The sequence below is a fragment of the Ambystoma mexicanum genome, chromosome 13 (genome assembly GCF_040938575.1).
Source record: "Ambystoma mexicanum isolate Mex_15411 chromosome 13, UKY_AmexF1_1, whole genome shotgun sequence".
NCBI classification, from domain to species: Eukaryota; Metazoa; Chordata; class Amphibia; order Caudata; family Ambystomatidae; genus Ambystoma; species Ambystoma mexicanum.
The window spans coordinates 549,127,211-549,148,259 of NC_090938.1; the positions used below are offsets into that span (position 1 = coordinate 549,127,211).

Below are 21,049 nucleotides of genomic sequence, written 5' to 3' on the forward strand. Positions count from 1 at the left end.
TCCACCTCACCTGCCGACGGTTTGCCACCCTTAAGCGGTATTAGTACCTTTGTGCCGGTTATTAGTACCTTTATGTTGGGGGGACTGTCCCTAGCTAAGTGTTCGCAGTCAGGTGCCTACTTCCAAGCCTTTCCTCCTGCAAATTGTGCTCAATCTCCTCTCTATGGGGCAGACGGGTCAATGGTACATTTGTCGTCTCTCACCCTTGGTCGGGCCGCTACCACTCACACAGGTTCTCATCCGTGCGTTGTCTTCATAGTTGGCCAGTGGGAACCCTGGGATGTAATTACCACTCCAAAGTGATTCCCCAGTTGGAGGTCTGCAGCATGTTCCCCGGTGCCTGCGGTCTAACGGTTCCTTGCAAGAATGGCGCCAAGCAAGGTTCACCACAGTGAGCGTGGCGGTGCAGGGTTTTCCAGCCTCCGGTTTTCCTGGAAGTCACAAATTAGTGCATGCTGGCCCAACGCACTTTTCCCAGCAAGGTTTCACGCATCAAAAACAGGATGTGTGCACAGGATATCGGCAGCTCACACACAGCGGTTACAAATCACGTCCTCACTCCTCCATCACACAACAGTGACCCCCAATATTCAAGCTCTTGATTCACTCTTTCAGTGGGACCATTGGTCTGGGTATGATAAGCAGAAGATAGGCTGACTTCCATTCCTAGCTCCTTGCAAAATGCGGTCCAAAGTTTAGATATAAATTGGGAACCCCTGTCCGAAATGATCTGAGTTGGCAGTCCATGTAATTTCACAAAAAGATCTTGCCAAACTAAAAACTGAAACTTTTCTTTTCATAGGAATAAAATGCCCGGTTTTAGACAGAACTACTCTGACTAAAATTGAGGACCACCCTAGATCCTATGGTAAATATACAATGAAGTCTAGTGAGATTGTATGCTAGGGTTGCGGTGGTACTGGCAACGGATGTAAATAGTCAGCAGGTTTCCCATATTCTCCTTTTGTTCGAGCACACATTTCACAGGTTTTTACGAAATTGAGCAAATCTGTCCCCATTTTAGGCCACCAAAAATGTCCTCAAGTCAACTCCAAATGTTTCCTATATCATGGATGCCCTGCTAAACAGGTTTCATGTCATTCCTTCAAAGTTTCTTCTTGCAACCTCTCACTCAGCAGAAAGAGGCAAGTGTCCACCCTGGGTAGTCGCTCTTGAATGCTTCTGGCCAGATCACCCCGTACCCATTCTTGCATTTCATCCTGATGCATTTGTTTTTTTACTTGAGCTCCAAAATCTAGCTTTCCTCTCATAGTAGCACAGAAGAAGCGTTCTTCAGAAATTTAAGGGGCAGATTTATCCTCATTCTTTTAAACTGCCTGGAAACTGACGTGAAAGGTTGTCTGCCTTGCCATTTTCTCTTCCCGATTTAAAAGTTATGATGAAATCAAACTCTAAGAAAAATAAAGACCACCGCAGCTGTCTCTGGGTAAGAGTCTTAGCAGATTTCAGAAACAACAGGTTTCAGTGATCAATTAGGACTGTTACTGTACGACACACACCTAAAAGATAGTGTCTCTATTCCTGAAAGGCCGCTTTTATGGCCAGCAACGCTTGATCCATAATCGTATAATTTATCACTGCAGGAGCAAGCTTCTTAGAGAATTATGCTATTGGATGTAATTAATCCTTATACCTCTGGGACAACAGCCAAATTCGAAGCATCAGCCACCAGGAAAAAAGATTGACCTGGATCAGGGTGAAACAAAATTGGTCCCGAAATAAAACTCTTCTTTAATTCAAGAAAAGCTTGTTCTGCCTCTGCTGACCAATTGAACGTAACCCCCTTTTTGAGTAACCGAGTAATGGGTGTTACCTTCATGGAAAAATCTGTAATGAATCATCAATAAAAATTGGCAAATCCTAAAAAACTCTGAACCTCCTTCATGCAGTTGGGGGGAGGGCCAGGCTGCTAGAGCCTGCACCTTTCGATTATCCATTTCCCAACCTCGATTCCACCAAATCAGTATGAAATTGAGACTTTTCCAGTTTAGAAAATAGAGAGTGTGTTCGTACAGTTTTTGTAAAACCTTTGTTACATTTCCTGGTGTTGGACCTCGTCCATCGAGAAGATCAAAAAAGACATCAATATAAACTATTACAAATATGTCCAAATATTCTCGCAGGACCTCATTATCAAAGGATTGGAAGGCTGTGGGTGCACTGCACAACCCGAAAGGCATCACCAGTTTTCAAACAATCAAAGTTTTGTCTTGAATGGCGTCTTCCACTCGTTTCTTTTACGAACTCTAATCAGATGGTACGCACCATGCAGATCCAACTTGGTGAACATTTTTTAACCCTGAATTTGATCCATCATCACTGATATTAATGGAAGCGGATAAAGATTTTTGATGGTAATTCGGTTGAGTGCTCAATAGTATATGCAAGTTCTAAGGGTTTTATCTTTTTTTCGAACGAAAAACGGAGGGGCTGCTGCAGGAGACAGATTGACGGAGAAACCCTCAGGCACCTTTTCTTCCAAGCAACTTTTTAGATGCTCATTTTCTTTTTCAGCAAATGCATAGATTCTGCTGCAAAGAATGGGGGCACCAATTTCTACATCTATTTTACAAACCTAAGGCCAATGTGGTGGCAATTCCCCAGCTTTCTTCTAATCGAAAACACTCAAAAATGTGTCATAACAACTAGGCAACTCACCCATCACGGCACCAATATTAATACCTGTGGCCCCTCCTTTCGCAACACAAAGTGCCTCATTTCCTTTGCTGCCTTCGAAGGACAACTGCTCATTTCGGAGCCTCCCACCCAAACAACGCATGAAACAGAAATTTGATCCAAAATGTATTCCTCGCTTTTCCCAATCTACAAATGGAATGTTGTAGTGTAAGCCCGGGTATTCTCAAGATCAAAATCAATTGTGGTGCATCAATTAACTCCCACACTAACTCCTCCTCATGGCCTCTGTCGATCTCCATCCATAGGGGAAAAGTCTCATTAGTCCTGAAGAGAGTTGAGCCGTAAACTGCCCAGATTTGTTCTGGATTAGATTTTTGAACCACAGCGATTCCTAAAGACTTTGCCAAGCCCCAAGCCATAAAATTCCCTGTGACCCTGAATCCAGCATGACTGGGCCTCTACCTTTGATTTTCCCAGCCAAGTATAAGGATAGATTCAAGGTCAGATGAGGGACTGCTGATTGTAATGTATTTGGCACTACCTGGGAGTTAGGAACTGACATTGAATCCTATGTTTTACCTTGGGACAATCTTTGAAGAAATGACCTGCCACAATACATACATAGTCCTTCTCTAACTCGCTTTTCACATTCTTCCTTGAGCAAGGACACCCTAGGGCTAGATGAAACTTCTTTCTCGCTTGAGGGTCTAAATTCCTGACTTCCTACTGCCCCTTTAGCTCTTTCAATTCTGAAATTCTGCCTAACCTCAGGACTAGTTCTTCTACGTTCACCTTTACGTTCACTGAGTCGAAAATCGAGTTGCATAACAAAAGCAATCAGATCCTCACACGATGGCCTGTCCCCCACCGTAGATAGGGCATCTTTGAGCTCTTCCCTCAAAACACTATAAAATAAGGTTGCCCTTTTTTCCTCTGGCCATTTAGTATCCAACACTAGTGATTTAAATTGAGTGACGTAGCTAATCAACTCTTTACTTCCCTGTCTGAACAACAACTCTCCGTACACCTCCTGGGATACCCGACATCTGTCAAACATTTGTCCAAATTCTTTGAAAAATTCATTTAAATCACTTAATAGTGGACTCATCTGGCTAACCAGCCACACGGTCGAAGCAGCTGCATCTCCTGCTAAATACGAGAGGATGAAAGCAATCTTAGAAGCTCATGTAGGGAAAACCTCGGGCTGACATAGAAAATGCAACTCCCACTGAGTAATAAAGACTGAGAACCTTCTTGAATCACCTCTACAACGTTCTGGAACAGTTAACAGAATAGCATGACATTCCCTGCTCCTTAATATTTTATTTGTACCGGTTTATTCCAGCCCATCCTCTTGAGTTAAATCCGGAGGGTCACGATCATCAAACATGTCCAAAGGTAACGTAGTAGCCTGAGCCTGCATCACTTTCACCTTGTCACCCAAACTATCAACCTTCTGACTCAAAGATACACTTTCGCTTCTTACCTCCCTCAGTTCCTGACACAACTCCAAAAGAACCTCACCCAACGCACTAAGAGAATCCTGTGGTGTCCATATCAGCTCAGACGGGGAAGATCAACTTGGGCCTTTCATACCGTCATGTGCGGTTTCATTTTGTCCTGCTACACCCCAAAAGTCCCTCTACGACTGCTTTGTCCTGCTGAACCCCCACAGTCCCTCTCCGACTGCTTTGTGCCTACTGATTATAATTTCCATCAAGATTCCGGTCCGCCTCGGGGCAGGGAGGTTAGAGGGAGGGGTGTTTGAGAAGAGAAAATAATAAAAGACAAATGAGCTCTTCAGACTTCTCTGCTGGGCTCCCTGTTCAAGAATTAAATGTGTTTTGTTACATGTTCATTATTCACCTTAACCAATCTTGCGTCCCTTCTCACAGCTACCAGTGTTTCCTCTTCTGGCATTAGAGGATTTACTTTGTGCTGTTCACAAAATGCAAGGTTCTCTTTTAATGCACACAGATCTAGTCCAAACGCTCTCTATAAGGTTTTCTTTCTTTCAAACGTTTCTCGTTCCTGAAGACCTGCTGAATTGCATGTTACTGACGTTGCCTTTATAAACTCCTTTGGCTCTTATTCCTGTCCTTCATACCGACTGGGCATGCAAAGTTTCACCTTCAGATGCCTTCGCAAAAATGTATCTCTTAGAAATCGAAGTCCAGCTCTTTTTTAAAACTAAAATAGTTCTTGTGCAGCCCAAAAGAAGTTATGTCAAGTCAATTTAAAATCTTAAACGTTTATTTTCTTATCCTTAGAACTACATTCGATGCACATGGAAAAAACTACAACTACCCTAATTCCAATCAAAATGGCAGCCAGAACTTTTAATTGAGCTATGATATCAGGAAGATCTTGGCAACACCCAAAAAAATTAAGTGTTTTAAACTTCTCTGTAAACTACTGCTGAGCGGAGGTCAGGTAAGTTAATTTCTTATTTTGACAGAAAACATTTGCCATCCTTACTTTTACTCTGTGCAGCGTTTGCTTAGCCTCAGAAAGCAATGAGTGCGCGCCACCCCAATTACTCTATTAAATATAAATGGTGTACTTTCACAAAGTTCATCTGCTTCATATGACTCTCAGCTAACCTCACTCTTCATGGCAGTCTTTCTTATATAATAGGCAGCTCGCGCAATGCATGGAAAATTCAAGGCAATAACGTTTTCCTTTTCTTTTCCGTTTCACTTGAGATAACTACAACGTTCAGCTTACTATGTTTTAACACTAGATTCTGTTTTATTCTTCAAAACCAAAGTAAAATATATATTCTGAATTAAATTATACAGCATTCATTGACAGAGGCAGTCTTAAGAATGAACTAAATATAATGAATTAAATGAGCTAATTGCTCAATACGCTGCGCTCCCACCAGTAAACTGCTAGTGCTGCTGGTTTCCTCGTTTCTTCTTTTCCTGGTCCTAGTTCATTCTTACAGAGAAGGCCTGGGTGGAGCTGCCTGAAACACGACTGTTCATCCTACTGATGAAAGACAACTGGGAAAGGTGTGCACCTCTGACCTGTACACATGATTCTATTGTGGAATGCTACTGTGGCAAGCCACCATTTTGCCCTGGGTTACAGCCCAATCCTCCATCTTGTGAGCAGACACCTTCTGATCTCTGGAACGAATAGTTAAGGAATATTGGAAGCATTTTCTTTTGTACCAAACATCCTGCCACCGACTGAACTCTATAGCGCCTGGTTGTTCTCATGCCCAGTCTGGCTCTTGTACCCCGCCTTCCCAGGACCCTGACAGTAATACCTTCATGTGGCAGCAGAGCAGAGACGCTGGGACCATTGTGGTGCATCAAGTGGATGTCAGTCCTGAGAAGGTCTTTGCTGTTCCAGACTGTAAATGCAGAGGTACTAGGAAGCATTGAAATTGGCGGCCTTCCCTCTTAGGAACGGATCTGCAGAGATTGTGTAGTGGAAAGCACAGCATTTGAAAGCTTTCCCCAATGTCAGTCGGGCTCCAGTGGCAGGCCAGCACTGTTGAGCCATGGGAGCAAGGAGAGCGCCTCTATTAACTGGCGTGGGTCGCAGGAAGCCGGGAAGCAGAGGATTCCGAGCCGTGAAAAAAAGCAGCAGCAGAGCAACTGGAGGCAGCGAGGCAAATTGATGTGCATGCCAGACCCGGTGAGTTCACTAAGGGATTGTGACCCTGGAGCGCTTCATAACCGCTCGCTTGCTCAGAATGGGTGCCTAAAACTTAGAAGTAATAAAAGCAGAGTGAAATTCAAACGGAAATGTAATTTTGAATACCGAACTGACTTAAAGCAGACTACCCATTATTGTGTAAACCAAGCTGACTTTAAAAAAATGGAATAATAACGCATGTATGTGGGTTGTAGTAAAGGCCGAGTGGGGGCAATAAGGCGAGAAACCAATGGGAACAACTATTGCCAAAGCCAAAAGAGATCTATAACAAGGCAAGATAAAGAGAACCATTGCCAAAGTCAAGAAGGGGCAAAAGAAATCACCATGTTTGTAAAACGTATCCATAAACAAAGAAGTTCAGAGGAGTAATTGGATTTAACCCACATTACCAAAGCCAAAGAGGTATCAGAGAGCCAGAGAGCGAATCATTGTCAGCATTTGGCCAAAGCATATGTGGGAAAACAACTGCCCGTCAACCAGAAGGAGTGGGGCATAACCTGCATGGTGTGTGACAATCACAAGTGTGTAACAAACAGTATCAGTGTGGTTCTTGTTTTACATGAAGACATTCTTGAACTTGATGTTGGAAAAGCAAGAGGGATTGCTAATTTGTTGCAAGTTAACTTTTACCATGGAAGTTCTTGCAGTTAGTTGTTGATTTTAGCCTAGTTTTGTAGTAGATTGCTTGGTTCTGGCAGGAGAGTACACCAGAGCAGATCACTTTGTGGTAGCAGGCCTGGCAGGTGAGTGGACAAGGTGGAAGTCACTGAAGTACTGTGGCATGGCAATCTCAAAAAAGAAGCAGCAGCAGAACTACAATTGTGTTTATGAATTACTGCAGAATCATCCTGACATTACTGAAGCAAGTACTGTGTGAATTACTGCCGAATCATATACAATTTATGAAACAAAGTGTTTTATGAACTGTTGCCGAAATATACTCACAAAGACAAATTCTGTTGATCCCAATGAGATATGGGATCATTCTGGATTGAAGAGAAGAAGTTACTCTAAGCTCTTTGTCACAAGTAGAAAGAGGAAAACACTGTTGAACTATTGGTTGAAGTCAAGTTAAACCAAAAAGAACTTTGTTGGAACTTTGTTACAAGACAGAATTTCCTTTCTTTTGTGTGGAACTTTTGAACAAAATCCTACTCGAATCTGGGGAAGGGGAATTCACCCAGAATATAAGGAGACGGCTATCTTATTGTGAATCTGTTATATTTTGATTTGCCATGCGTTACCTTGTTGAGTTGTTATATGTTCAAGTGTGAGGGACAGAAGCCTTTTGTTAGAGTGTTTCCTTAAGTTTATTTTGGGCATGAAAACCTTGTCATGGTAGGGATAGTGTGGCATTTATTCAACCCTTGAGTTAATAAAATGACATCTTTTGAAAAATCTTTACAAAGTTGTGCGCCTCACATTTCTTACCCCTCACAGAAAGATGGAAGTTCAATGGACTGGTTTACATGGAGCTTGGGAGATGAATTTAGGTGCAAAGCGTGGATGTTTGCACAGAAAAAACACTTTGTTCTTGTTAGGCAGAATCCTGTGCAGTGCCCTTAGGGACCACTACACACAATTAAGACTACAGGTGGCAATACAAGTTTTACCTTTGGTACAAGCCTGTACTACTATGTCAGAGTGGTAGCAGTGGCGGAGCAGCCAGGCTTATCTCAAGAATATATGAGCAGTAGCAGAGATTACACAAAGGGACCACAATAACTGTGACTCAAGCAAACACTGACTCAAGCTTTCAGGTAGAAAAATATTAGTACATTTATTTTTTAACCATTCGTAATAAACACAACACTTCTATTAAACTTCAATAAAAACCACATGTTAAATACACTACAACTAACCAATTCACTTTGTACAGTAAGTCTCAAGGTAAGTACCCTGTGTTTGAATGAACCGGTGTTATGAACAAAACATGTTACCGCGAATACGATTGCAATCACTTTTTGACAGTTCGGTCTACTAAACAAACGCGCATCCGTGACATGAAATGCTACCGGGGCAAAAACACACTTAGTACCTGAGATACCCAGAGGGAGGTGAAGGCAAAAATCACAGGCAATATTTTGGTTAGGCAGGCAGAATCAAGAAACACTCAGACAGGAGGTCAAAAGTCAAAGGGCCGGAGCCAGGGTCGAAAGACACCGGGGCCAGTTGCCGAAGATCACACAGTCAGACAGTTCACGATTCAATGTAGGCAAAAGTACTTCGATATCGTCAATGTTAAGAAGCAAAAGTTATAAGAAGGAGGGAAGACAAGGGCAAGCCTTGGAAATGAAGAAAAAGGGATTCACCCAGTTTCCTCAACAGAACACAGTACCTTGTTCCAGTGGTGCAGCTAGTGCCCTGGCAGTTGTTCCTGTTGGTTTCCCGCAGACCTACGATTCCTGGAGCTTCGTTGTGAAGGAGGACGTCTGAAGGGGGTCTGCACCAAACAGGGATGAAGCCGGCAGCAGCGATAAGGAATAAAAGGTGCGCTCCTTAAAAACAGGAGAGGCTCTTCAGGTGGCTATCCGGACCACTACAGCAGTGTGCAGCGATTTCGACCACGGAAGAGGATCATCTGGCTGTAGAAGAAGAGCTAGTTATCATCTCACGGGAAGACGACTCCAGACTGATCTTCTCTGAGTCGTTGAAGGGCAGATAGCTCAGGACTGTAGCAGGGCTTCATCGGGACGGGGTAGTTGCAGCAGCTGTCGTTCTCTCCGCTTCTCTTCGGTTCCTTGTAGTTCCAGTGGCGACTCTCTGACTTCCAGCCCAAGAGAACTGCCTTTTATGCGAAAAACCCCCATGCACGCAGCCTGGCTGTCAATCACCCAGCAGGGGGGTTGTCCAGCCCGGACACCTACCCTGGCCAATCATGACAAAGTGCAACTTGGGTTTCCTAGGATACCCTGTGCAGGGGGTGACTACACCCCTTCCTCACATTCAGCCCACCTAGACACCCAGGCGCCTTGAGGAGGGCTTCTGGGCAGAAGCCCGCCAAAAGACAGTGAACAAAGAAGGCGAACCTAGTTTGCCGCGCAAAATAAAACACAAGAAGGACTTTAACAAAAAGAAATGGTGAATAAACCCAACCGGAGCCAAAAGAAAGACGATTTGGTCAAGCGGGTTTATGTTCGAGGCTAATATAATAGCCAGGAACAGTACCACGTTTATCTAATATAATCGCGGTAGAAAAGTTAGGGTAGATACCACTGCCACCAGCCAAGCCTAAATGTTAAAAGAGCGAACAATGCTCTAGGAGGTACAGTTACAAAGGGATACAAGTTAACCCTTTCCAGTACTCCATGGAAGATGGGGTGTACTGGATCTGTGGTAGATTGACTAAGTAAAGTTAATGGTAACTTTACCCTTTTCTGGGGGACAGTAATCGCCTCAGAAATGGAGTCGAGGGAAGTCTCAAAGAAATCTTGTGCCACAGCACTGAAGGTGCTGTGTGACACACAAAAAGAAGGGGGCTACTGAAGTGGTGTACTTCAGAGTCCACAATCACAAAAACAGGTAGAAAGGCATAGCAAAACACAGGTAGGAGTGGGGGAAAAGCTCTCACTCTTACCAAGTGGAAAAAAATAAACTCCAGAAGTCCAGCAAAGCTGCTGGGGGACTCAGTAGGTGAGGGAAATTAGCCATAAATGAGAATTCTCCCTAACAGTTCTTATGAATAGTAACACTTCGGTCTTAAATGGAGAGCGCCTGCAGTTTACTAACTATCCTAATGGAAGTAATAGTCACCAGACAGCAGTCTTATAGGCGAGAGCCTTGAGACTAGCTTTGTGCATTGGCTCAAAAGGAGGGCCCATAAGTTTGGTAAGGACATTCAAGTCCCATCCGGGAGTTGAATTAGAAATGGGTGGGTGAAGTCTTTTCACTCCTTCCATAAAAGCTTTGTTTACTGGGACTTTCCACCAGGAAATATTGCCCTGAGAAGTGGTGTAAGCAGAGAGGGTAGCAAAGTGAACCTTCAGTGAGTTAAAAACTAGTCCTGAGGCTAAGAGGCGAGTTAGATAAAGGACTATGTGAGTGGCTGAAATATCAACAGGTTTGAAGCTACAAGTACCACACCAAATGGAATGATGGTGTCTCGTATTTGGTTTTCATGCCTCTTTAAGAATGTCCTTACATTTTTGAGGCAGTTGGAAATGCCCAAACTATGACTTCAGGAGCCATGCTGCTAAGTTTAGAGTTTGAGGGCATGGATGCAGTGTTGTCCGCTGATCCTGGGACAGCATGTTGTAGGAGCAAGGAAGTTTGATTGAAGGGCAAATTCACATTCTCATAAGGTGCGAGAACCATGGCTGACGAGCCCACATTGGTGCTATAAGATTTAGTGTAACTTATTCCGGGTGTATCTTGTGAATTATCCTGTTGCGTAGCGGAGATCTCTTGGGGATACCTGTAGGCGTACACTGGGCATTGAGAGTACTCCAGTGTGGAAAAGAGGGTGATATCTGGATGCTCCATTCTGCAAAGACGTTGTGCAAAATGTGTTTGTGTAAACACCACTCGTCTTCTACGGGTAGCTGAACCTCTCTGCTGAGCATGTATGTAAGGAGATTGTATTCCCCTGGAACAAGGAACATGTTGTGTTTGTACCCACTTCCAAATGCTTTGTGACAGTTTGGACAGCCCTGGAGAGGGAGTACCTCACCGCTTGCTTATGTAAAACATGACTGCGGTGCTGTCTGTTAGGACTAGAATGGTCTTCCCTTGTAGTAGTTGTTGAAAAGCTTTCAGGGCTTTGAACACTGCTAGCAGCTCTAACAGGCTGATTTGTTTGTTCGCTACACCATTGGCTTGAGAGCTACTCTTGCATAGGACGCATGCGCAGACGGGCATGTGAAACCAGGAAAATGCATGATGCCATCCTTCCTAATAGTCGCATTGCTCTCCGTACGGTTATCGACCAAGCGGCCACATATTAAAGGATCTCAAACAACATGTTTTGGACTCTCTCATTGGAGAGAAAGACGAGTCCGACTTCTGTCTGAATTAGAGCTCCCATTAATGGTTTCACTTGACGGGGACAAGACTTGATTTCTTTCCGTTGATGGAGAATCCCAGTTGAAAGCGCTATTGTCTTTTGGATGTTCCCGAAACACACCTGATGTGGGTCTGCTGTTATGAGCCAGTCTAGATAAGGGTACACTGGAACACTGGAACAGACTGTCTGCGCAAGTGAGCAGCTGCAACTGCCAGAACCTTAGTAAAAACGCTTGGCATTGAGGCACTTTGAATTGATAGCAAGTGTTCTCTATCTTGAACCTTAGGTGCTTTCTGTGCCCTGGCAACATTGAAATATGAAAGTATACATCTTTCATAGCAAAAGCTGCCCATGTAATCCTTGTACAGGGCGCATGGTTGTTTACCTGATGTTCTGGGGAAAGTTCTATTGCTCCCTTTTGCAGCAGGGCCTCCACTTCAGTCTGAAGGATGAGGAGATGGTCTGGAGACATTCTTATGTTCTTTGGCGGGTGGTACCGAGGTGTTTGAAGAAACTCGATGCAATTACCCTTGCCCTTTGTTTTCAGCACCCACTTGTCTGATGTGATCCCCTCCCAACCGTGGGGGAAGGAACAAGTTATCTATCTGTAACTATTGTTCTCCAGCACGGGTCCGGCATGGATTCACATGCTCGTGAATATTCCCAGTCATCAGGCTGGGAATCCTCGGTAAAAGAAAAAAGTTTCACTTTCATTTACAAACTTTATTTCTCCTCTAAACCAATCACTGAACTCTGGGTCATACTGGCCCCAGCCAATGACTGCAATCTCCCTAAGCCAATCCTCTAGCAGCCATCTTCCGATTTGGTAGCACATGCAGTGGCAGTATGCCCAAGAAGAGCCACAGAGGGGTAGGACGGAGGGGTCGCGTGTGAATCCATGTCAGACCCATGCTGGAGAACAATAGTTACAGGTAAGTAACTTGCAGTCGGTTGGCCAACCAATGGCCGTGTGCGATACAGGCGGAGAGCCACCAGGAGATGGACTCCTTGGACAAGGCCTTCCCATGGTTCACAGGATCAAAGTTCACAAATAGTTGAGACTTCTCCCGAAAACTATTTGTGCCTGCCACGTAGAACATCAGAGCACGAGCAACGCCCAGCGAGTGCAAGGCCCTTTCAGCCGGTGACTAAGGCTTCGGAAAAAACACAGGTAACGCCAAAAGCTTGTTGAAGTGGAATTCCGACAGAAACATTTGCATGAAGGAGTTGTGCGTCCGCAGCATCTCCCTCGACTTGTGGAAAGTCAGATATGGCTGTTTGCAGGATAGGGCCTGGATCTCACCCACCCTCCTGGCAGAGGTGATGGTCAGCAGGAAAGCCGTTTTCCACGAGAGGAACTTGAGAGGAGCCTGATGCATAGGCACGAAGGGGGCCCCCACGAGCCTCGTCAGCACCACGTTGAGTTACCACGCCGGGGCAGGAGCCTTCATCGACGGGAAAGATCGGTACAGTCCTTTGAGGAACTCCTTGACGAGACTGTGGGACCAAAGAGAAGATCTTCATTGAGACCTGGTGTAGCGGGAAATAGCCGCCAGATGCACTTTGACAGAGGCATGTGCCATCCCCACCTTGGCCAAGGACAACAAGTATGGAAGAATCTGCGAGGCCGTGACCTACAGAGGGGTGATCTTCTGCGACCGGCACCACGCAGCAAAACACTTCCACTTGTGACCATAGCACTTAAGAGTTGATGACGCTCAGGCCTGGCAAGGACCTGCCTGCATTCTGCCGGCAACTCGTATCCTCCAAACTCTAGGGTTGCAGGAGCCAAGCCCTCAGGTTCAGCGATCCTGGGTCGTGATGCAGGATTGCGCCTCCTTCTCTGGTGAGCAGATCCACGACCACAGGCAGCTTGACTGGAGGAAACGCTGACAGGCTGAGAAGGTCCGGATACCAAATCTGCCTTGGCCATGCCAGGGCAACAAGTATCATCCTGCATCAGCACTGTTTCAGTTGATTGATGACTCGCAGCAGGAAAGGCAACGGGGGGGAAAGCATACAGAAAATGCCTTCCCACGGAAAGGAGAACGCGTCCCCCATGCTCCTCAGCTGGTGGATTCTGCTGGCAAATTTCTAGCATTTGGAGTTTGTCGCTGTCTCAAACAGATCAATCTGGGGCCTTCCCCACTTGATGAAGATGCAGTTTACTCGTGGCAGGAGCGCAACTCCCTTCTGAGGGAGTTGCCAATGGTGTTCTTGACTCCCGCCACAAGTTTTGCGCCTCTTTGGAGAACGCTGGGGATCGCGTGCCCCCCCCCCGCTTCCTAATGTAGAACATTGTGGTGGTGTCTGTGAAGATCCTCACCACCTTGCCCTTCAGGGACGGAAGGAAAGACTTGAGGGCCCAGAACACTGCCCGCAGCTCCAGGATATTGATGTGGAGATCCTTCTCCTCTGGCAGTCACAAGCCTCGGCATGCAAACGTCCGGTGTGGGCTCCCCAGCCCTCCAGGGAAGCGTCTGTGGTGACCGTCTCCTGGTATGGGGAGTTTTGAAACCATGTGACCCGGGCGACTGAGTGTACACCCCACCACCTCACCACCCATCAGTACTACTTGTCGAGAGGGATCTTTTTTCTGCAAAGCTTCCAGCCACTTGTATCCAGTGGGCATCCAGGAACTCCTGAAGAGGCCGCATCCACAACCTGCATACTCGGATAAGGTAGATACACGACAATGACATGCCGCGAAGCAACTTGATGGTCCGCACCGTGGGAGTGTTCAGAGACAACAGCCTTTGCACCTTGCCCAGCAGGGCGGCTATCCTCTCCTCAAAGGTCGATGTTAGGCAGGAGACTGTGTTGAGCCTGGCTCCCAGGAACAGTGCGTTCTGTGATGGTGTCAAGCAGGACTTTGGATTAATAAACAGAGAATCCCAGATCCGTCAGCAGCTGGATGGTCGCCTCCATGTGTTCGACGGCCACCTCCCTCGAATTGACCTGGATGAGCCAGTCATTGAGGTATGAGTACACATGTATCCCTCGTAGACCTAGATGGGCCGTCACTGGTGCCAGACACTTCATAAACACACTGGGCGCTTTAGGCCAAAAGGGAGGGCCTTGAATTGGTAGTGCCTTCCCTGCACCAAGAAGCGTAGGAACTTTCAATGCTTCCTGTGGAAGTAGGTGTCCTCCAGATCCAACGACGTCAAGAGGTCCTCTTCCTCTAGTTGGCCGAGCACGTGCTGCAACGTAACCATCCTGAATTTATGGGACTGGAGGTACTTGTTGACACACTGCAGGTCTAGAATGGGCCTCCAGCAGCCCCCAGTCTTCTTTTTGACTAAGAAGTATCTGGTGTAGACTCCGGAGCCCCGGAGTCGTCTTGGGACTAGCTCTATCGCCCCCTTTCTTAGCATGGCCTGTATCACTTGCAGGAGCTGATGGATGTGCTGCTCCTGCAGGGTCACCAGAGGGACCCGCAGACACTTCTGCTGAAACTCCATTGTATGTCTGTGGGCCAGAGTGTACAGCACCCATCTGTCGGTGGAGATCTTTCCCAACTCGTTGACGAATCCAGTCAGCCGGCCTTCCACCGGGATGCATGGGTGGGGGCCCGACAGCCTGGTTGGTTCAGACCTGCTTCGGCGCCTGCCTTCAGCCTTGGGGGCGACAACGGCACTGACCACCTCCACCTAAAGCCTTGGAACGGCCTCTATAGGCCTCCTCGGTCATGGACCGGGAGGGTTGTGGTTTGATGAGGAGCCTCCACCAAAACCTTCAGTCGATCTGCCCGGCTTTCCTCCGCAGGCCAAAAGGAAGAGACATGCTGTTGGAGAGTACCCAGGGCACGAGCAGTCTCTGTACCCGTCTTGAATGCTTGCAAGGACTCGTCGGCAGCCTTCCCGAAGAGGTTATCCCTGTCGAAGGGCGTGTCCAGTACCCTCGCCTGGACCTCCTGATGGAAAATGGCCTTCAGCCTGCCACAACGACAAAGGCAGATACTGTTCCCCATCTGTTGGAAACCTGTGTCGGCGATGCCTAGGGCCACCATGATGGCATGGTCCGAAGCCACTTCCCCCCCTCCTGGAGGAGTGTGATTGCCTACACCCGCTTGTTGTCAGGCAGGAACTCCAAAATCGGGGCCAGTTTGTACCACAGCTCCCTGTCGTACCTGGCCAGAATCACCAGCACATTGGCAGCCTTTGCGGTGGACGACGCGTAGTAGATGACCTTTCTACCCATGGCCTCCAACTTCTTCCCTTCTCTGTCCGGAGGGACTGTGGATGATGATGAGGGGTTAGACGATCTCTTCCTCGCACCCACCGACACCACCAAGTTCGGCAACGGTAGGCACCTGGGAGCGGACTCCAGCACCTAGTACTTTTTCCCTTGCCTATCCCACGTGGCTGGGGCAGGATTCTTAAACAGGGCCAGGCTTCCTCCCACACATCTCCATCTTCCATTAGGGGCACCGCAATGATGGTCTTCCTCTTGGCCTTGCGCCTCTGGTAGAGGAAGCCTTCCTTTTTGGTCTCCACGGGTGTCAACTGGAAGAGCTCGGAAGCTCTGGCGACCAGTGGGGATGCCCTCGGCTGCAGCGATCCACCTGCCGTGACAATGTCATTGTCTGTCGTTGCAGTGGCCATGTCCGGGTCCCTCAGGGGTGGGGGGGGGTGTGGGTTTGCACCTGGCGCGGGTGTTGAGGTTGATGCAGTGCTGTTGGATGGCGCTTCCTCTTTTTTTGCGGGAGACTGATCGGAGCCACTGGGGCTGGGGCCTGCAGCATCCTTTTCTGGATTTCAGACACCAACGTGTGTAGGGTCGAAAGGATGTCCAGAGATACATCTCTCAGCTGAGTCAGTGCAGTAGCCCTACTAGGCCCCTCGCCATACCCGTCCTCATGGATCGTGTGAACGGACTCCTGGCGTGGACCTGCCTGCAGCTATTTTCCCCTCGGAGGTCCTCTTTCTTTGGCCACGCATCAGACTCTCTTGCCAGCAGCTGGAACCTCGACAAATACTCAGCTGCATATCAGACCGTGTAGCAGAGTGATTAGCAGAGTGTTCTGTTGCGTTCGGCGTGGTGAGGCGGTGAGTAAAACCTTTATTAGAGGAATGAATACCTCATTCTTGTTTGCTTTCTACGCCCCGACTTGTGACCTATTGCCTTTATGCCAGGAAAGGCACAAAATAAAAACAAACTGTATGACCTGCGGAAAGCCAAGCCCTATGGGAAAACTTCAGGGTCACAACCGCGATGGAACACTTAAATACTTCACATGATGAGATTTGTAAATCTCCTGTAGCTTCAAAAAAGCGAGCCAACAAAGCGAAGCCCTCAACGGATAAAATCCTGGGTCAAATCACAGACTTTTCTAAACCTGGCGATGATGTGATTAAAGATGCGTCCCTTATTCCGTGCTCTAAAACTACTGCGTTGGTGCATAATAAGGAAAGCACGGCTAATATCACCATTACGTTGGCACCGTCGTTTGGCTCCATTGATGATAACTCTGTTATACTTGCGTAATCGATTATGTGGTTCCGATAGAATAACTGTAGAAGGGAGCCTAATATAGGTGAAGTTCCTGAGACTGACCTAGACTGTCCCCATACTACTAAGGAAAATCCACAGCCCTGCTCCTCACCTAGATTGTCGTGTACGCCAGTGATGTTCCTTATGTCATTAAAATATAGCTCCTCTCAATTGCAAGCTATAGTAGAGGAGATCAATGCTAGTGATCGCATTAAGGAAACTTGAATCGAAAACAAGCGAGAAGGGCTGCTAAGAAACGCCAACAGGGAAGAGACAAGCCTCTTATTATATCCTCGATAGAAGACGAGCAAAACCAAACTGTCTATTGATTGTTTAACATCCCCCCCCCACAAACCCTGCAAAAAGAAAGGCAGGCGTCTGCGTAAAAGAGCCAATCGTAAAAGGAAAAGCAAAGAATCTAAGACGGGCATGCTCACTAGTTGGCTTCTTCCCGAAAATAAATCTTTGAAGAAAACAACTTGTGGCACTAAAGAGGTTTGTCCTGTTCCATCTGATTGTGACTCTGATTCCTCAGTGATTTATGATGAGCCTCCTTCTATTGTCTACCCGGTCTGTCCGATAGATCAATCTGTTGACCCTTTGGTCGTTAAACAACCCCTTTGCTCTGAAATTTTGGACATTCAATTAGTAACAATTAGTAAAAATGCTGAAAGTAAGTCAATGAAAGCGATCAATAGATCGTCACTTATGGCAGTATTTAACAAAATTCCTGCACTCCGAATCTTGAGCTCCAGCAATTTGGAATTCATTGAACCACTTAAACGAGAGTTTGGTGCTATTATAAAGATTCACTGTGTTTTATCAACTACTGCTTCCCTTGTACGATCACAGGCTGAATCATTGGATTACCTGGGCTACAAGTTGGATAAACCTATCCCTGTGACCAATGTACAAGCCCAGTGAGCCAAATGTAAACTGAATAAATGCAATGTTCAGCCTTCTTCCAATACTGTTATAGCCGATCAAGTTGGGCTATTGTGGCTGCAGAAACTAGTAACTCAAATGTTGCAGCCTAAACCATGAGTTTGTTCCATTGCTTCGTGCAACACTCAAGGCCATATGCACTTTATTAGCCCAGGTGTTTCCCTTAAAGCTATTATTTCTAAATCGATATTTTTGTTACATGAAACATGGCTGCAAAATGATTTTGTCACTGATTCCCATTTAATCTTTCAGCACAATGCAAAAAAGTGCCTCAAGGGCAGACCCTATGGCGGCCTAATAACTGGAGTGACCCATGATTTTTATACACGTGAAGTCCTATTGCCTATATCTAGTGATAATGTCCTTGCTGTTCAGATTGCTACTAAAAATAAGAACTGTGGCCTCAAAATGCTAATCATCAATATTTATGATCCTCCTAGTGCAGTATATATGAATGTGATATTCAATGTTATTGATGCTGTCATGACGCATTGTGTCGCCACCAGTGAAAACAACATGGTCTTATTGGGTGTTGACTTTAACGATCAGTGTGGGCCAATGCATAAATCGGGTTGTTTTGTGAATATTGCTAATGTCAATCTTATGACTAAATCTCACTGCAATGTCCGCAGCGGTAAGTGGAGATCTTATTTGGCTGACTGGGAATGTTGGGCTCTTAATGGTCGTACTTTAAGTGACAGTCCGGTAAATATACTTGGTGGTGTGGGAACAAACCAGCTACCTTGGATTATATTTGGGTGAATAGTTGCTTGCTTAACCATATATTGGATTTCACTGTCCTTGACCATTTGGCTAGTGACCATGCTCTTATTTGTGCTAATCTGTGTTTTGACATATCTGATTGTGTCACTTGTGGACATGGGAACATCAATTTTAATAATGGAGGCAATAGGCTTCAATGGAACAATGGCAAATGTAAAGAAATGTCTAGGTTCATGCGGATGCTGCTGCACGAGTTAAATATGGATATGTCAAGGTCAAACAAGTTTATTCGGATAAAAAAAATCCATCAAACGACAGAATAAAAACAAAATATTACACACAATCAAAGGAACACATAAATCATACATGATACCTTAAATCCCATGCAAATAACAATTATGAACATTCTTAAAATCGAGGCACAGCAGGATAAAAATGTCAATCCCTTGTCCATAAAATCCAGAGTTTGTGTAGGCAATAATTACAAAGCATGTTAAAAGAGTAATTACATTTCTCATTAATGGCTACCGTCACCCCGGAGCCTTAAACTTTTCCTAAAATACATTGCTTTTTTCAAAAAGGTGAGCAAAGCCCAAGCCGTAAAGACTGTATGTGCACTCAGAAGAAAGAGGAGTGCTACTTAATAATGCTGAATCTCATATTTCGTGAGGGCGGAATCAGAGTTACTCTACGGATGCCAGTATAACCAGTACAGAAGAACAATAAATGGGCCATATCTTCATGGTGATGACCACAGACCGGGTAGCCGGCGGAATCTAGGAATCCTTTCCAGTTGGATGTGTTCCCTCTCAAAAGAAGGGAATCAAACCGTGCCCTCGTTATTAGCCACCTGTCTTTTTTGTGAGGGCTCCAGGTTAGATAGGGTTGGATCCCGGAAAGCCTAATACTGGTATGGAATTAGCCAGTTTTATTACCATACTCTAAAAGTATTCTTTTCCTCGCTACAGACTTTCCAACACAATTTTGTGGCAAGCCCCCTCAACCTTAGTTATTAATGCTGCGGGCGGAAAAAGAGCACTAAGGTTGACCTCCCTAAGGGCATTAGAAATGTAAACAAGCCGTGGGACTTTTGCCACCCCGCTCTGCCCAATACAGTCCGAATGATAAAATGACAAAGCGAGGCATGTTCGTTAGCCCACAGCCGAACCCAAAATAAGATTGGGGCCAGCGCCCACTGGTCCTCCCCAAAACTCCATTCCCAGTTCTCTGTGTAGTGCAATGGATGCTGCGGAGTTCGGGAGCCCCAACAGTTGCTTAAAGAATTTGTTCTCTTTAGTTTTAATTTCCGCTGCCTTCTGAATACCCCATATGGGGGCACCGTACAGGGTAGCGGCCAGAGTTTGGGCACCATAGATCTTAGTAATAGCTTCCAGAGGCTGACCTCTACACCTGGACATAAAGCAATAAATGCCCCCTATCTGCTGGCTCATTTTAACCGATTGTTTGGCCACATGGGCCCTGCCAGTTAGGGCTTCCAAGAAGCTGATTCCCAAATAGCCAGCAACCTTGACTCGGGGTATGGTTTCTCCATCACAAAGCATCGGTTTCATGGGCGTAGACCGTTTATTACCCACACATGCCATCACAGCCGATTTTTTGGTATTCATTTTTAGACACAAATTACACATAGGGTTGTGTAGGCATTAATCAAGGCCTGTAGGGGGTTCTGGCTAGCAAAGCTATCATCAGCATAAGCCAAAACTGGGAAACCCCGTCCCCCCAGAGCAAAAAAGTCAGCCAGAATGCTGGTGAGGTCCAGTGAGAGTCCATTAATATAAAGACAAAAGCAAATAGGGGCCAACACACAACCTTGTCGTACACCACACCCGACCTTAAAACAAGCCGTGCAGTGTCCCCCTGGACCACTGCGCACACACGCCTCATTAACTTTACTATGCCCACTCTTTATAGAAATCCTACGCCAGCCACCCGCTGAATTGGTAAGAGAGGATGATCTAGCTGGGATGATACCTTTCTCTCCCCCCCCGTTGCCCTACTACCAGGCGTCTTGCTCCGCTCCACCTGTCCCCCATCCCTCACTTAGAAGTAGTCTAAGGAACAAGTTACTTACCTGTAACTGTTGTTCTCCAGCATGGGTCTGGCATGGATTCACATGCTCATGAATATTCCCCGTCGTCAGGCTGGGAATCCTCGGTAAAGAAAGAAAAAACAGTATCAGTTTCGTTTCTGATCTGTCTTTCGTAGTAATAACCAATCACTGGTCTCTGCGTCATACTGACCACAGCCAATGACTGCCCTCTACCTAAGCACCGCCTCTGGCAGCCATCTTCAGATTTGGAAGCACGTGAAGTGGCAGTATGACCAAGTGAAGAGCCGCAGAGGGGTAGGCGGGAGGGTTTGCATGTGAACCCATGCCAGACCCATGCTGGAGAACAACAGTTACAGGTAGGTAACTTGTTCCTTCTCCAGCATGGGGTCTGGCATGGATTCACATGCTCATGAATAAAGAATACATAGCAGTACACACATGCACAACCATGGGAGGTGGCAAAGGCTCAACATTAAGCATTA

General features: G+C 46.1%; 1 protein-coding gene and 1 long non-coding RNA gene across 3 annotated transcripts in view; one reads left to right on the top strand and one right to left on the bottom strand.

Annotated features, from left to right (window-relative positions):
- Positions 1–21,049, bottom strand: part of HROB (homologous recombination factor with OB-fold) — a 526,210-nt gene that overhangs the window by 257,674 nt on the left and 247,487 nt on the right. The window lies entirely within an intron of this gene.
- The window catches only part of LOC138521460 (uncharacterized), a 212,070-nt gene continuing 195,964 nt past the window's right edge, over positions 4,944–21,049 (top strand). The window contains exon 1 of the long non-coding RNA XR_011283052.1: positions 4,944–5,091. This is a non-coding gene — a long non-coding RNA (uncharacterized lncRNA). The remainder of the gene's footprint in view (positions 5,092–21,049) is intronic.